A 16465-nucleotide genomic window follows, 5' to 3' on the forward strand; every position below is an offset into this window, starting at 1 on the left:
TAAACCATCCCTTTCTCCCTGTTGGCAGTGGAAAAACTGTCTTCCATGAATCCGGTCCCTGGGGCCAAAAAGCTTGGGGACCGCTGATCTAAGAGGGTGGAGGGATCCAAGGGCTCAAATCTTAATCCCTGGTTTTAGAAATGAGTGAACACAATCTTCAGCTGCTGGACTGGAAATTATAAGCTCAATTTACTTTATCTTTCAAAGCAAGTTCAAGGGCATTAAGAATCTCTTTATAATGATCTCTTCGGTATTTATGATATCCCTAAAAGGCAACAAGGCTGCTTCATCTCATCTTTATATCCACGCAGAGCTAAGGAGCAGGGACAAGGTCTTCCCACTTAGGATGAGAAAGATGCTAACCAACCCAGAATCCCTGTGCTGGCTCTGACACAGTGCTGCAAATAAGGCAGCTTCTTACTGTCCTTTTCTTATTTTACCTCATTTGGTTAAACCACACAAGCTCCGTGCTTGGAACTTCCGTTTTCTTATCTTGAACATCATGTACTGTTCCAGCTCATAGGCAGCCACCCAGGAAGGAAGCATTTCATTCCTTTCAGACAGAGGGCCTGACTAGCCAATGGCCACGCTGTTGAAAAGCTCTGTAAGTATTAAAGAAAATTCTTTTTGCTGCATTAAAAATGTCAAGAACTGGAAAGTGTGCAGTGTTAGAGTTTAATAGTTATCTCTGATCTGCTTACCTTGAAATCAAGTATCAAAAGAAAACTTGGATAAGCAATGGTGAGAGAGACAGAAACAGACAGACAGACAGATGGAATCAAGTTCATGCCTCTTTCCCTATCCATTTTGAGTTTCCCTACATCCAATTAAAACTTAAAAAATCAATACATCAGGCTTCAACCTACTTCATACTTATTGGAAACCTAAATGGTGCTAATTCTTTATTGTAATTAACTCATTATTCAAATTGCTGTTATATGCTTTCATTTTCAATGTTACATGAAATGTGTTTTTATTCTGTTTTCTTTTTGAACCAACATAACTTGGCTAAGCATTTCATAAAATATATAGATGCCTCAGTGAATGCATTCTTTGGACTTGTGGGGGGAAAAGGAAATTTGTCTAGTAAATTGTCAATCTTACGGTTTTTTGTTTTTTTTTTTAAGTTCCTGGTTTCTTGGAAAATGCTCTTTAAACGAGCTGTTTACTTTTGATTTACACAGCAGATGATTTTGAGAAGTTCTAAACTAAATAGGTAAAAAATGTTTCAAATGATGCAGAAATATAAAGAAATGTGACATGGAAAAATACCTGAGTCTGTCCTACCTAAAAAGTTATGTTGGGAATTAAACTGTGAATTGGGTAGGAAAAAACCTCACACTCATTTTTTTTTTTCTATCGTAGGAAATTTTAAAATATGCATTCAATTCTGGACCACTGGGAGTCATAGAAAGTTCACGGATGGTCTCAAAAAGCATTTCTATTATACTTTCATATGTAGGAAGCATATATATGACTGAAGAGAAAATATATAATGTTTCAAATATCGGTTTTACTCTAAACACTTGATTCTGTATGACTGGAGAACTGTTTGGTTTAGCTCTTCTTCCACCTGCTCACCTCTGATCCTCTCCACAACCTAGAGATATATAACAGACAGCACATGCTTGGTTGGAATTCCTCTCTCTTCCTCTCCCTTGCTCTACAGTCTTTGAACCTTCTTGGTCTCCCATAAACAGTCTCTGAGAAGGGAGAAGTATCCAACAAAAATAGCCAGTGTTTTCTGAGGGCTTACTCTGAACTTCTCTATCTACCTTGACCTAAGCTCTTTAAATGAGCCACAGCATTTATTCTTTACTGCGATCTTTCAAGGTAGGTTCTGTTAATATTCCCATTGTAAAGTTGACAAAGCTGAGTCCTAGGGGAAGTAAGTTGCCCAACGATATATAGTTTGTAAAAGGTACAGCAGGATTTCAACCCAGGCAGCCCAGCCTGTCTCCAAATACACGCTTGTAACCAAATACTACACATACACATAAACCCATCACCCCCAACAAAAAAGGAGACAGGAGTATAAAGGAATATAATGGTTGGAGGGATGGGAGAGTAATGACTTGAAGGAGGGCAGAGAGATGTTTGTTGGAAATGACCTGTTTCTCGATCCAGCTGCTGGATTCGGGCATCTTGTAAAAATCTGTGGCACTGACTACTTGTGCACTTTTATGTATGTATTGTTGTTCAGTTGTTAAGTCGTGTCCAACTCTTTGTGACCCTATGAACTGCAGCACACCAGGCTTCTCTGTCCTTCACTATCTCCTGGAGTTTGCTCAAATTCATATCCATTAAGTCAGTGATGCCATCCAACCATTTCATCCTCTGTCACCCCCATCTCCTGCCCTCAGTCTTTCTTAGCATCAAGGTCTTTTCTAATGAGTTGGCACTTTGCACCAGGTGGCCAAAATATTGGAGCTTCAGCTCACCATCAGACCTTCCTAGTGAATATTCAGGATTGATTTCCTTTAGAATTGACTGGCTTGATCTCCTTGCCCTTAAACGGACTCTCAAGAGTTTTCTCCAGCAACACAATTTGAAAGCATCAATTTTTCAGCGCTCAGCCTTCTTTATGGTCCAACTCTCATATCTGTGCATGACTACTGGAAAAACTATAGCTTTGACTATATGGACCTTTGTTGACAAAGTGCAGTCTCTTCTTTTTAAAACTCTATCTTGGTTTGTCATAGCTTTTCTTCCAAGAAGCAAGCATCTTTTAATTTCATGGCTGCAGTCACCATCTGTAGTGATTTTGGAGCCCAAGAAAATAAAATCTGTCACTATTTCTACTTTCTCCCCATCTATTTGCCATGAAATGATGGGACCAGATGCCATGATCTTCATTTTTTGAATACTGAGTTTTAGGCCAGCTTTTCTATTCTCCTCTTTTACCTTCGTCAAGAGGCTCTTTAGTTCCTCATTGCTTTCTGCCATTAGAGTTGTATCATCTGCATCTCTGAGGTTATTGATATTTCTCCCAGAAATCTTGATTCCAACTTGTGATCCATCCAGCCTGGCATTTTGAATGATGTACTCTCTGTATAGTTAAATAAGCAGGGTGATAATATACAGCCTTGACATACTCCTTTCCCAATGTTGAACCAGTCTGTTGTTCTATGTCCAGTTCTAACTATTGCTTCTTGTCCTACACACAGGTTTCTCAGGAGACTGGTAAGGTGGTCTGGTATTCCCATCTCTTTAAGAATTTTCTACAATTTGTTTTGATCCACACAGTCAAAGGCTTTAGCATAGTCAATGAAGCAGATGTTTTCTGGAATTCCCTTGCTTTTTCTATGATCCAACAGATGCTAGCAATTTGATCTCTGGTTCCTCTGCGTTTTTAAATCCAAAGTGTGTATTACACTTCAATAGAATTAAAAGAGAAAAAGGAAATGAGCCTAAATATCTTAATTATTTTTGCTCATTTCCATATATATATACATACACATATGTGTATATATATATGTATATATACACACCACTGGGAAAATGGAAGAGTCATTTGCCTTAAATAATCTTGTCAAAAGAGTCTCTGAGGGAATTTTTCCCATATGTAGGTAGCTGGGCAGGTGCCCTGGATTTGAGTGGAGGTCTTGCTGCTAGATAATTTTGCGTAATGACTTGATCTCTATCTCTCAGTTTACTTCTCTGCAAAACTGGGGATGGCTGATTCCTGCATTGCAGGGTAGGATTAAACGGTCACTTTATATAAAGACTTGGAAGTGGAGATAATCTGGCCTTCTTTGATGCTAAAGTGGTGAGGGCTACTAGGGTGTCCCAGCAGGTACAGAAGAAGAAGCACTGGGCTTCATGGCTAGTGACCTGGATTCTGCTTCTTAAATAAAGTGCAGATATTTAAAAGCCATTTCATTTGCAGGGTCTAGGTGTGTTCCTTCTTCAGGTAAAAAGCTCTTTTCTTTACCACAAGTTGTATGACCAGATCCAAGATTAGCCAGATGGACACAAATGAATCCACTGACTTCTCCTTGTTCAGAAGGTGCAGACATTGCAAAAAGTACATTTTCCTGTCTCTTGAGTGAGTTGTGTTCCAGAATTAAAACACTAATGTGGAAGTGAATGGATCTATCACATTTCTCAGCATCTGTGACAAAGACTGAATTCCAAGGAGAAGTAAATGAGGGAAGGAAGAAGTTGAATTTCTTGGACAATGTGACTATTACTGTGTCTGCCCATTAGCTTGATGTGCTTTAAACTGGTAACATCTGAAATCTTTGTTCCCTTCTTTTGGGGCATCCATCACACAAAGCTGGCCTGCAGGCATTTGTAAGATGCCTACTCTCTGTAGCCCTTCACTGTGTCCATCCATACCTGATGGCTTGCCCTTCACAAAAGCCCTTTCTAATTTTGCCAGCGGTCAGCTCCACTTGCCACAGTCCCGTCAAAGCAGATAAATTAAACATGTCAGGTGACATATGGAAGAAAAGAGTTACTGATTTATTGAGGAACTTTTTATGGATAGGAGTTATTTCTCTTGGCCTGGTACCTACTCTCCAGGCTTGATCGCATTTCAAGGTACTACAGTCATCTACTCAAATATTCTAGGTCCTCAGATGTTTGTGTGCACACGTCTGTCTGTGTGTGTACACGTCTGTCTGTGTGTGTACACGTCTGAATACGGTGGGGAAGCTGCAGCAAGGCTGTTGATTGCAAAGTAAGAACGAAGGGGGAAAGTTAAGGCTCCTTCCAGTCCCAGCTTCTAATGGTTTTCTGTGACACTATGACTATCTTAGTTGAGAAAAGGACTTAGGGTCATATTGCTAATGAAAAAACTCTTTAGGTGGACAAGTTTGAAAACATTGTACTGTTTATTTGAAGAAGGACATAGAAAGCCCTATTTTTCCTTCTATTTTTGTTTGCAAATAGAATGCTATTGTGTCTATCTCTTGTATTGCTTTATAAAAAAAGACCCAGTGGTATGGGAAGGTCAGATTTGGGGGTGATCATTCTCCCTCTAGCTTTTCAGATGTCACAGCCAGATGAAGGATAATTTAAGAAGCACGGAGCTGGGTGATGGGTCTTACAGAGCTGCCTGTCTGCTGGACCTGGAGGAAAGCTTACCCCAGCAAGGTAATTTACGACAGAAGACAATGTCAGCTCCCTGCAGGCAGCACAGCCTAAATTCTCCGAAGAATCCTGTTTTATTGGAGAGAGCTGTAAGGCTGGAGACGGGATAAGTTATAGCTTTCCAGTGGCTTTCCCCTTCCTCCTTTTCCTTGTTGTGATTGTTATTTATTATTTGTGGGTACGGATGAGAGGGTTCACTTTGCCAACTTTTGAACTCTCTAGATTCATGGCTCCAAGTTTTGAACTGTCCCTGAACCTTCTTGCCTTCGAGTTCCTATTCTCTTAGCATTCTGCAGTGTCCTATTGTGAATGGAGAAAGACTCTAAAAGGTTTATTTTAAAAGGTTTAAATATTTTCTTAAACATCAAATAGAACTTAAAAAAAAAAAAAGCAGCAACCTATTGTGATGAGTCAAGAATAAATGAGTCGAAAACATATGCTCCAAATTTCCCCCAGTTTATGCAGCAGGTTCATGGCTGAATTACTATTAAGCTTTCTTGGATTCAAAGTTGATATGAAATGACATGACAAGGGATGTGCCCAAACACATTAGTTCTTTTAGTTTCTGTTGCTTTGTTCCTTATTTAATATAAAATGGGCTTTGGTTGAACTCTGGAAGCTAGAGAGAAGAGAAAAGAGCAGGAGATATTTATAAGCATGTTTTGCCAAGTAAGAACTCTATTAGGAAACAGGGCATTTGGCTAAAGAATTAAATTCTTGATTTAATGGTTGTAACATTAGGAGGTAGAAATACCTTTGAAGTCTCGGCTGCCTAGCTCTCCACTCTGTTGGAGCCCTTCTCATCACCTTCACGCCTACAACTCACTTGGCGCATCCTCCTAAGCTTCAAGACCTGTCCTTAAGAACCCTGAGAGGTTATTTGGGTCTAGTACTGTCTGTGGCCAGTTGCCTTGAATATGCTTTACTGAAAGTGAGCCTTGGGGTATGCGGTGGTAGCTCTGCAAAGGTAGCCGGGGATGAAACAGAGGAAATACTAAGACATTCTACTCTTCCCTGTGTTCCCTGTGATCAGGGGCGTCCAATGCTGTTTCAACCTCAGAAGACCTGTGTGGGGACAGGGCAGGCTACTGGGAGTCAGAGGGCGTGGTACATGGCTGAAGTTTAGGGACCATTTGCCAAATGAATGTCCTGGCACCTGGACATATCTGATACCTATAGGATACCCTGTAATGTGTGTTTGGGTCAGAGTCACCATGAGCCCACAAACCAGACAGTGCCACGCAAAGAATGTTTACTTTTGCCGTAACAGTCCCCCATACATGCTTGGGAAAACTAACTCACCATGTGCTATGGGTCTGCCCTGTTTCCCCACCTGACAAAAAAACTGGGCTCGCCATTTGCCACCCACCTTGTGGGGTGGATGTGGGGTGGGTGTGAAAATCCTACAGAGAGCTTAGGGATCCTGGCTGAAAGTCAAGTACCCATACAAAGTACCAAGCACCACTCTTTAGCATTAGAGACAGATGCTCAGAGGGAGAAGTAGGTACATTTTGTCACCAGTTCAAAACATGCCTTCGACTCCTGCCCAGAGAGTAAAACATGGTTGTTAAGAGTTGAGATGACAGAAAGTGCTGGAGAGAAGCTGCCAGGAAAACCCCTTTGCCCAGTCCTTGCCCCAGGGCCCCCCTGCCAGTGGGGGGTTATCTAAAGTGGGTGTCCTTAGAGAAAGCAGGAATTCTCTTCCACCACAGACTGTTGAAACCTTCCCATTTCACTGTTTTAAAAGCTGCAGAGAATTAAAAATAGAAGCTTTTTGGAAGGAGGAGAGGGTCCTTTGGGGGCACTCTGTTTGCTTTGGTTTCTATCTCCCTCCCTGGAATGCAGTAAAAACCTGGGGAAGTCAGCACTCAGAGAGGAGGCCTTTGCAGAGAAACGAAACCCCCTCACGCCAAAGTGAAGGGTGAGGAACTCTTCTGGGTTCTGGTTTTATAATCATTTCTGTTTATAGTAGGAAAGAAATAGCCCCCTTCTTGAATTCAGCACATGTAGTCTTTTCTTAACGGTTCCCCTCCTTATACAAACATGATCAGGCCTAGTCCTTCAATAGGTTATTATTTAGCAGCTAATGTTAAATACAGATGAAAACTTGCCAGTTGAATGAGATGACTGTCCCCCGGGTGTAAAGGTGCCATTCATACCCAGGAAGTGACGATTGTAAATGGTGGCCGTCAGAGTCAAAATAGTTGGGGAACCGAAAAGTTTGTATATTCTTATGAAAGTTGAAAAAAAAATGGCATGAGGGGAGAACTGTTTTGGGAGCCACAAGTCCCTGGAGCACTGATTTTGGTCCCTGGGGTCCTAAGAAAATGAGGAGGAAGGAAAGATGTTGGAGCTCAGGACAGTCTTCAGCTATTCTTTCTCTCTCTCTCCACCCGCCCCCACCCCTCCAAAACACACACATTTACACACAGCTCTGTGGTTTATTCTCCTGGCTCAGATTGTATAAAATGCCAGAATACAGTAAGTGCTATTCTGGAATTATCTGAAATAAAGTTTTCATTGGGGATCCTAGTGTGTTGTCTGGCCCTGAAACTTTCACCCCTTTTTTCAGAAATTCCTGTGAGGAGAAGAGCCCCACAAAGAGAAGCAAATAAATATACAGAGATTCTGAACACGCCGGCTTAAAGAGGGAGGGCCCCAGCGTCCCCCCGGCCCTGCGGTGGAGCGGAGTCCCGGCCGTTTCCCCCTTCCTCACCCCTGCCCGGCCCTAGGGTGTGGTGCTGCACCCGGAGGCTGCTCTGGCGGCGACCCTGCTCTGGAAGGGTCTTTGCCCTCCTAGAGGCAGGACTCCGAATTGGATTTATCTGTGCCCAGTTGAGACCTGTGCAATACATAAGACGCTGAGTGGGTACACTTTAGTTACTTCCTTGCTAAGAAGAAAAATTTCTCTTTTCTTTCTGCAGTGAAAGAGAGATTATGAGAAAAGTCCCTCCTCTCTTTACCTCAGAAGGATGATATGAAAATGAAAAAGCTGATGTTTTTGACAGGCACTGTCATGCTCAGGTGACAGGCTAGGCAATATTCTGTTTATTATTATGGTTCCCGCCGTGTCCCTGTGTGCTCATTACTTTTTCTCTCTCTCACTTCACAGGGGTATGTATGGTCTCCCTGGGAAAAGACAATGGTGCAGACTGCTGATGAGAAAATTCATGGGGCCACACTAGACAAACATTTCAAATTATGGTTTCCCTGGGCATTAATCATGCTTCATTCCCACGTGAGGAAACCCAGTAACCCAGCTACCTATGGGCATGGAAGGGTTGGGACAGACCTAAACATTTTAATTAATATCTCAAGAAATGCAAAACTTGGATAGCTCACGAATATTTGATTTATATAGCCTTGTGCTATCTGGTAGCCATGGGCCACATGTGGCCAGTAAAACATCTGAAATGTGGTTATTCTGAATTAAGATGTGCTGTAATTGCAAAACATACACTGGCTTTTGAAAACTTAGCAAGAAAAAGAGGATACAAAATACCATATTAATATTTCTTTCTTATGATTACATGTTGAAATGATATTTTGTATGTTTTCTTAATTATTTTATTAAAATTAATTATAACTGATTTTTTAAAAATGTAGTATGGGGTGATCATCCCCCTACAGTGGTTTCCAGAAAATTAAAAATGCCATATATGGCTGCATTTTTGGTTTATGTTATATTTCTATTGGACAACCCTAGTATAGACTTAGAGACAGTGTGGGAACTGCTATCTGGAATTCAGTATTTAGGGATATGAGTGGCCTGAAAGGACTGTTGCTAAAATGTTGGGACAAATTGTGAAACACTTTAAACAGATAAAAGAGCAGTTACTGGGTGTCCCATCTAATGTAATCTTGTTGTTATATTCACTCTTCACTGTTTTCAAGCTTCTTTATAATTCTGCAATTTGTAGAAAGCTGATAATAATGAAAATGATTCTTACCTGTTAAAAAGCAAACTAATTTGGTCTGATGAAATGCAATTGATTATTGCCATATGCTTAGAGCCTTTAGCATTTCTGTGCAAATTCATCTCAGTATTCCTTGTAGTCCATATATGTGTGGTTCCTTGAATTATTTGACCCTATGGTAATATCCTACTTATTGTCTCACTGATTAATGAGTTAAAAATCATCGGCATGAGTTCATTGTATATTTGTGTGAGAGTTATTGTGTTATTGTTTTGAACAATACTAGAAAATTTAGGAGTTAATGGTGGTCAAAAATTAACTACTCTGTCCTTCTCTCCTCCCTTCAACCCCTAGCTACACCTATGGTCCCAGTGGTGGAAGTACTTCTGAAAAGCTGAGACGGGGTACAAAATGCATTTTTCTATAGAAAGTATTTTACCCAACGGTTTGCCACTTAAGCTCTACTCACATATAGACGAAGCTAAATCATGGGTTATGTTGAATTTTGTGAACGAGACAGAAAATCTTTCTACATGGTGGAGTATTTGATTCTAAGAGAAGATGTATTGAGTTCCAATGATGAAGCAGAAATCTAGGATGTAATTCATTCACAAAGCATACACTATGGATGTAGGCCTTCCTGGTGGCTCAGCGGTGAAGAATCCGCCTGCAATGCAGGAAACATAAGGAGACACGGGTTCAATCCCTGGGTCAGAAAGATCCCCTGGAGGAGGACATGGCAACCACTCCAGTATTATTGTCTGGAGAATCCCATGGACAGAGGAGCCTGGCGGGCTTCAGTCCCTGGGGTCGCAAAGAGCCAGACAGGAATGAAGTGATAGTACACATGCACATATGCACACACATAGATATTGATCAGGCACCCACTTGCACAAAGTCCTCAAGTTTAACAGCAAAAATATTGAAAAGAAAGTGAGTTGTTATAGATTTTTGTTGCCACTCCCCTGGTTTTTTCTTTTCTGTTTTATAAATGTTAAGAAAAAAAAAAAAACAGCCTCATTCTTATTTTACCTTGCTGTCACTTTCTAAAAAGAACTGGCTTCCTTCAAAATAATGTGTGACGAGATGGGCCAGGCACATCTGTATTTCTTTCATATTTCCATCTGTTACTGTGAATAGAAAGAATTTGAACAAATGCAAGCAAATTAAAAATGTAAAATAGGCGATTCATGCACTCTGATTTTGTTAAGAATTTGGAAATACTACACTTAAGATATGTTTTGTTTCTTTACTATTTTCTTAAAGAAGTCAGCTTTTATTAGCAGAAAGATCATTAAATTTTGTGAGTATTGGCCTCCAGCATTTAAGTTTTTACAGAACATGTGAAAGTTTACTGGTCTTTCACCAGCAGGGACATATGATTTTTATACGTCTATAATTTTGAAAATGAAACATTTACTCTACAAATGCAGAACAGTTCACTTATAAATTTTATGTTTTGTGGGCTACTTTTTTAGTGTAAAGCAGCCACCTTGAAGAGTCCATTGAAAGTACAAGTATACCACATACAATATTCTCCCCTATATAATCTGCCCATATGTAATTATTTTCATTTTTGGTTCTTTGGGAATATAACACGAGACAGCTTTAATAAAGCCCTGGACCCAGGTAATTAATATCACAGTTTACTTGATGGTGTTATCAAGGAAAACAAAACATATGCCTTTTTATAATTTTCAGTTGTATGAAATTAATTTTTGAATTTTAACTATTATATTTTTATATTAAGAAAACTTCATATTTAAATCTTTCTATTAAGAAAAATTTTTGACAACTGTTAACAAAGAAGAGTATGAATTTGTGCAACTATTTGTGTATTAAGATAACACTGCTTCAAAAAATGGATTTAATTAAATAATTTTTGATGAAAGATCTTTATGTATTTTTAATGTATCTTATAAAAGACTTGTGATATATCTTAATTATCAATACAATGGGGAAGGAACACTGCCACATTGAATCTTCTATCATTTATTCAAAAATAATAGAATATTATAATTTAAAGATAAAACCAAGGTTTTATTTGTATGGAAAATGTGTTTCTCATAGAAGAACTTTAGTCTTGACCCATTTTCTATAAAAAGGAGTTATTATATACTTTGGCTTTTTTTAATACAGCAATTTCCTAATTGGTATTTTCTCTTAAGTTGATTTTACTTGTTTCTTCTCTAAGAAAAAGTGTGTTACAGTGGTGATTAACAGTTATTGCAAAGATACAGATTCTTTCTGGAAAGAAAAGACTTGAGGAATCTTTTCCAGAAAATAGTTTTATTTTTTAACCTGACAATACTTTAAAGTTTAATAAAAAGATGATATTTTTATCATCTACTATCTATTCAGGACTAACAACATTTGGAAACAAAAAATTACTATTTATGGCATATACTATATTATCAATACTATTAATCATATAAATAATATCACATCCTGTATATGACATATGGTTTCCTATGTCAGGAGATTCTCCATTGTTAATATGTCCATTATTCATGTGAAAAATAGTTAAGAAAGGGGTGAATTCAGAAAGTACAAAAATACTTCAGATACTTGTAATTTGGAGTCCAGACAATCCATTAAATGCCTGAAACTGTTAGACAAAATTTTTGTGTTTATTATTATCTTGGAAGAGGAAATCTTTATCAGAATACTTTAGAAATACTTTGACCATCTCCCTTCAGAAAAGGTCCAAAATTCATAGCTTGCAGGATTGCTAAGGCTAACTCTATAACATCTAGATGAAGATTTTAAAGAACATCTGATTGTTTTGCCCATATGATGCCCATTCAATTTTTTAAAAAATATGATTTTCACAATTTTGGCAGTATGACTTTAAGGAGACACGGTTCTTTAAATAACAGACCACTTTTCTCCATCTTTCTTTTGAGTATCATACCTTCTCATCTCCTGTCCCACAGTTTCTTTACCTTCTCCCCTGAATTAGCCAAAGAAAACCTCATCATACTCCTGATTTACAGAGGCATAGATAATTCCAACTTAACAAGTAGGAATGCAGTCCTGTGATCCATTTAAGAATGTGATCAATATATGGTCATACAATTTGAGAAGGAAATGGCAACCCACTCCAGTGTTCTTGCCTGGAGAATCCCAGGGACGGGGGAGCCTGGTGGGCTGCCATCTGTGGGGTCGCACAGAGTCGGACACGACTGAAGCGACTTACCAACAGCATGGTCATACAATGGTTATATGTCTGGAATAAGTTATTAAAGGAATATTGTGCTATCTATAAAGGGTTTTTATTAATTTAGAAACTCAGGACTCTAGTATTTCTATAAATGATATGAGCAAGAAAGTGATGAATCATTTACAGTCAACCATGATGGAAATGATATTGTCAAAGCCTATTTTTGCTAGTACCATTCCAAAAGTTTATCCACAATTGATTCAAATTTTTCATTCTTTAAAGATTTTCCCATAACCTGAAATAATTTAACCTGCAGGGAAGCAGAAGTTGAAGGAAATTGCAAAGCAACCTCTGAATAATGAATATCTTGCCAGGAAAATGTGTGTGTTCTCCAAGGAAAGGGTGTTGGAAGAGATATGAGATGGCAGGAGGATCTTCTCTGACACAATTTTGAGTTTTCTACGGGAATATTTCCCTATCTGTGAAGCATATAGAACTATGCTCAAGAACTAAGGAAGCTTTGGAGACATAATCAGAAAGAGAAATGCAGATAAGGAAGTTATTCAAACCAGGTCACTTCTCATCTTGATATTTTCAGAATTCCCCCCTGCATCCCACACTAGTGACAATCCATACAAAAGGCAAAACTTTTCCAGATGATTTGGTGAATTTAATATTTTTTCTCTATAAATAATAAAAAATAACTTTCAATTAGGGCTTTTCCAATTGAAAAAGTATACATGTAACATTTCATTTTCACAATGATCTTTTAAAGTTGCTATAATAATAATATTATTATACTGACTTTTATATATAAAATACTGATGCTCAGACTCTTTTAAATCATCTGATAATAAGCAGAGTGGAAATTTTTAAAGCCAAACTGCTGCTGCTTCTAAGTCACATTAGTCGTGTCCGACTCTGCAACCCCATAGATGGCAGGCCACCAGGCTCCCGTCCCTGGGATTCTCCAGGCAAGAACACTGGAGTGGGTTGCCATTTCCTTCTCCAGTGCGTGATAATGAAAAGTGAAAGTGAAGACGCTCAGTCGTGTCCGACTCTTCGTGACCCCATGGACTGTAGCCCACCAGGTTCCTCTGTCCATGGGATTTCCCAGGCAAGAATACTGGAGTGGGTTGCCATTGTCTTTTTCGAAAGCCAAACTATCAAACCTCAAATTCCCTGCTTTTCTCCCTCCTTTCGGATTAACAGTGAGATAGAATATGACATGTGTCTTTTAATAAATTGTATTTGCTTTTTTTTGTTAGGAGCTTGGAGGGATATAATATGTCATTTTGTGGATTCTTCTAAATCCTTTGTTTAAAGAATCTAAAGTACTTTGGACTAACATACAATAGACATACCATTTAGAAATATTTAAGAGAAGAGGAAATACAATTCTTTACTATGAAAATGAACTCACACTATCAGGCCAGGGGTTGGTACCAAACAAAGTATCTTGATTGCTCCATATGTTGTTGGTGGCATTTCTAAAGGTTGGTGATTAGAAGAAGTGGCACCAGCCTAGATGGATCTGTGAATCTATGCCAGACATCCAGGGTATACCAAAGGGCCTTTCCTCCTTCTGTCACTTCCTTTCACACTTCCTCATACACTCAGGTGTATGAGAAGGTGTATGAGGAGGTGTATGAGAAGTTACCCGGGCCAATAATGTTTGGTTTGTAATGTGGACACTAACCATTCTTATTTTACAGATGGAAGCGGATAAGCAAAGAGTTGCTGTCAGACATCTACAGCAAAGCAAGGGATCTGTGGTGATCTTCCCATGGTGCTGTGCCCTTGCTTCTGATGACTTTGCAAGAGTACTTCTCAGCTAAACTCAAAGATGAACATCAGAAAGAGGAACCTTAAAAATAAAAGTTAAAAAAAAGAGGAACCTTTGCAGCCATTTTGTCTCAAGGACTGGGCTGCCTTTCAAACATAGAATGGCTTCTCACTAAAATGGGATTAGTTATCAACAACAGATGGATCTCTAAGTGAAAAGAGACCTCTTCATTTGTCTGGTGGCATGTGGCCCTCTGCAAATTTACATGTGGTTCTGATTGTCATGAAGGGACCACACGACATTAATGCAATTTCCCCTTGAATGTGCCACCTTGCTATCAGCCCTGATGTTCAGGCATCCATGGTTAAGATGCAGACTTCTATCAGGCCAGCATGAATGCCACAGAGCTTTGTGGAGATCTGCCAAAACCACAGGCCAGCATTTGGGAGAGGGGAAGGATGATGTGATTTCAATTTCATACCATCTGTCCCCAGATTTCTTTCACTACAAGGCTGGTCACTGACTTTGGAGAAGAGTCAAAATGCCAGGGCTCTGGACTGCTCTGCATAAGTTGAAAGGAGCCAGCAGTCCTGTGAACCCCACGGCTGGTTCTTGCCATGGGGAAGTGGACCGAGACTGCTGGCTTCCATTAAGAGAAGTATTGAGAGGCCTAATGAAAGCAGTGTTAAGTCTTCAGGAGCTGACTTCGTGTCTTAGTGGCTGGGAAAGAGATGTCAGATTGCTTCGTGGGCAAGAGAGAAAACACAGGCAACCAAGGGAAAGGGAGAAGATATGCTGGCATTCTCAACAGGGGGCATTCTTTATTTAGAAAAAAAAAAACCAATTGTATGCATTTATTTGGCTGCGCTGGCTCTTTGTTGCTTCACTGGCTCTCTCTAGTTGTGGTGAGCAAGGGCTCCTCTGTTGTGGTGCGTAGGCTTCTCACTGTGGCGGCTTCTCATTGCAGAGCACCGGCTCTAGGGCATCGGGGCGCTTAGGCTCGGTAGTTGTGGTACACAGGCTTAGTTGCCCCAGGGCATGTGGAATTTTCCCAGACCAGGGATCAAATCCGTGACCCTTGCATTCTTAACCAGGCAGATTCTTAGCCACTGGACCACCAGGGAAGTCCAGCATTCTTTATTTTGGGGTTAATAAAGCCTTACCTGCTATTGTCAAACTGTAACCATCTTCCAACCTCTTTCTCCAGGAAGATCTCACCATTCCAATAAGAGCACGATCCATAAAGCAAAAACAGGGGAAAAGACTTTTTTTGGCCAGTGAGTCAGAGATTTTTTTTTTTTAATGGTGGATTATTTTACACAAACTCTTGAGTTCTTATTTCCTTTGTTCCCAGGCAATCTGGATTAATTAATACCATAAAGGTCTGGAACCCCTAAGATGTTGGTTCAATTCCCATCTCTGACACAAAGAAGCTAAATGACTTGCAAGAGAATTTTTAGGAAAACCAACAACAATTTTCCTATCTGTAAAGGTTGGGGTGCCACTAGAACACTGTATGACATTTAAAAAATTTGTTCCAAACGCTAATTATTCACCAGTTGGCATTCCAGATCATGTCTCTTGACACCAGTAAGTTGCTTGCTAACAGGATGATGATATTGGTTTAACTTTTACATGTGAGTTTCAGAAATATACCTTTTTATAAAGTCATCAGAGAAATAGAATGTTGGATGCAGAAAAATACCTTCTGCCAGAATCATGATGTCAAATCCTGACACTTTACAATGAGGAAACCAAGGCCCAGAGAGGTTAATGACTTGGCTAAGGCCGCAGAGAGGGTTAGTAACAAGCCAGGACGAGGATGCTGGCTTTACCTTTGATCAGTATCACAATCCAGAAGCCATGGTGCTTTTCGTATGCCTGGTTTCTGTGACGATTCCTGGGGAAAGGATTTCTCATGACATGGGCTTTTCATGGTTTGAGATGGGTGATTTGGGGGCAAGGTGTAAGGGCACTTTTTGGTACAGCTGCTTCTCCACTGTGTTCAACACTCACTCCCCGAAAACAGAATTGCCAGCATCTCCATCAGTCGCAGGAGTCTTAGAAGGTATGAAATAAACACAGCTTGACAACTCTGTTCCCGTGTTATGACCTGTTCACCTCCCTGCCACTTCCAACTTGACTTCTATCTGAGTGGCCTCCATGTTATTTAAGTCAGCAGCGCTCTCCGAAATCAGGCAATGTGTGCTGGGGCTGCCAGGAGATAGGACTGTGCAGCTGGTGTGTGGATCGAGCTCTTTAAAACTCCAGGTTTTGACTGGTACCGAAGGAGCTGAGGTCGCTCTGAAGGTTACCTATAGTCCCCAAATTTCCAAGTGTTCTCATCCTTATTCTTAATCACTTTATGTCTTGGAATCACTACGATTCTCACTCTAATAAATATTATTTCTTGAACCACTCAGAAGCCTACTTCATCCTGGAATGTTCCAACTGACAGCTTTAATAAATTCATGGATAACCCCTTTAAAAAAAGTGAATCCA

The 16465-nt window shown here is 39.7% G+C and overlaps 1 long non-coding RNA gene across 2 annotated transcripts; it reads left to right on the top strand.

Moving 5' to 3' along the window:
* The first annotated feature begins 356 nt into the window (after window positions 1–356).
* LOC136170768 (uncharacterized) lies at window positions 357–14949 on the top strand. 2 transcript variants are annotated; one of them, XR_010663678.1, is made up of 5 exons: window positions 357–604; window positions 4989–5100; window positions 7670–7962; window positions 9369–9418; window positions 13893–14949. It is a non-coding gene; the product is annotated as an uncharacterized lncRNA (long non-coding RNA). The 2 variants fall into 2 exon arrangements; XR_010663677.1 differs by lacking the exon at window positions 9369–9418 and having other exon boundaries at window positions 7670–8121.
* The last annotated feature ends 1516 nt before the right edge of the window (window positions 14950–16465 follow it).

Source organism: Muntiacus reevesi, chromosome 6 (genome assembly GCF_963930625.1).
Source record: "Muntiacus reevesi chromosome 6, mMunRee1.1, whole genome shotgun sequence".
NCBI classification, from domain to species: domain Eukaryota; kingdom Metazoa; phylum Chordata; class Mammalia; order Artiodactyla; family Cervidae; genus Muntiacus; species Muntiacus reevesi.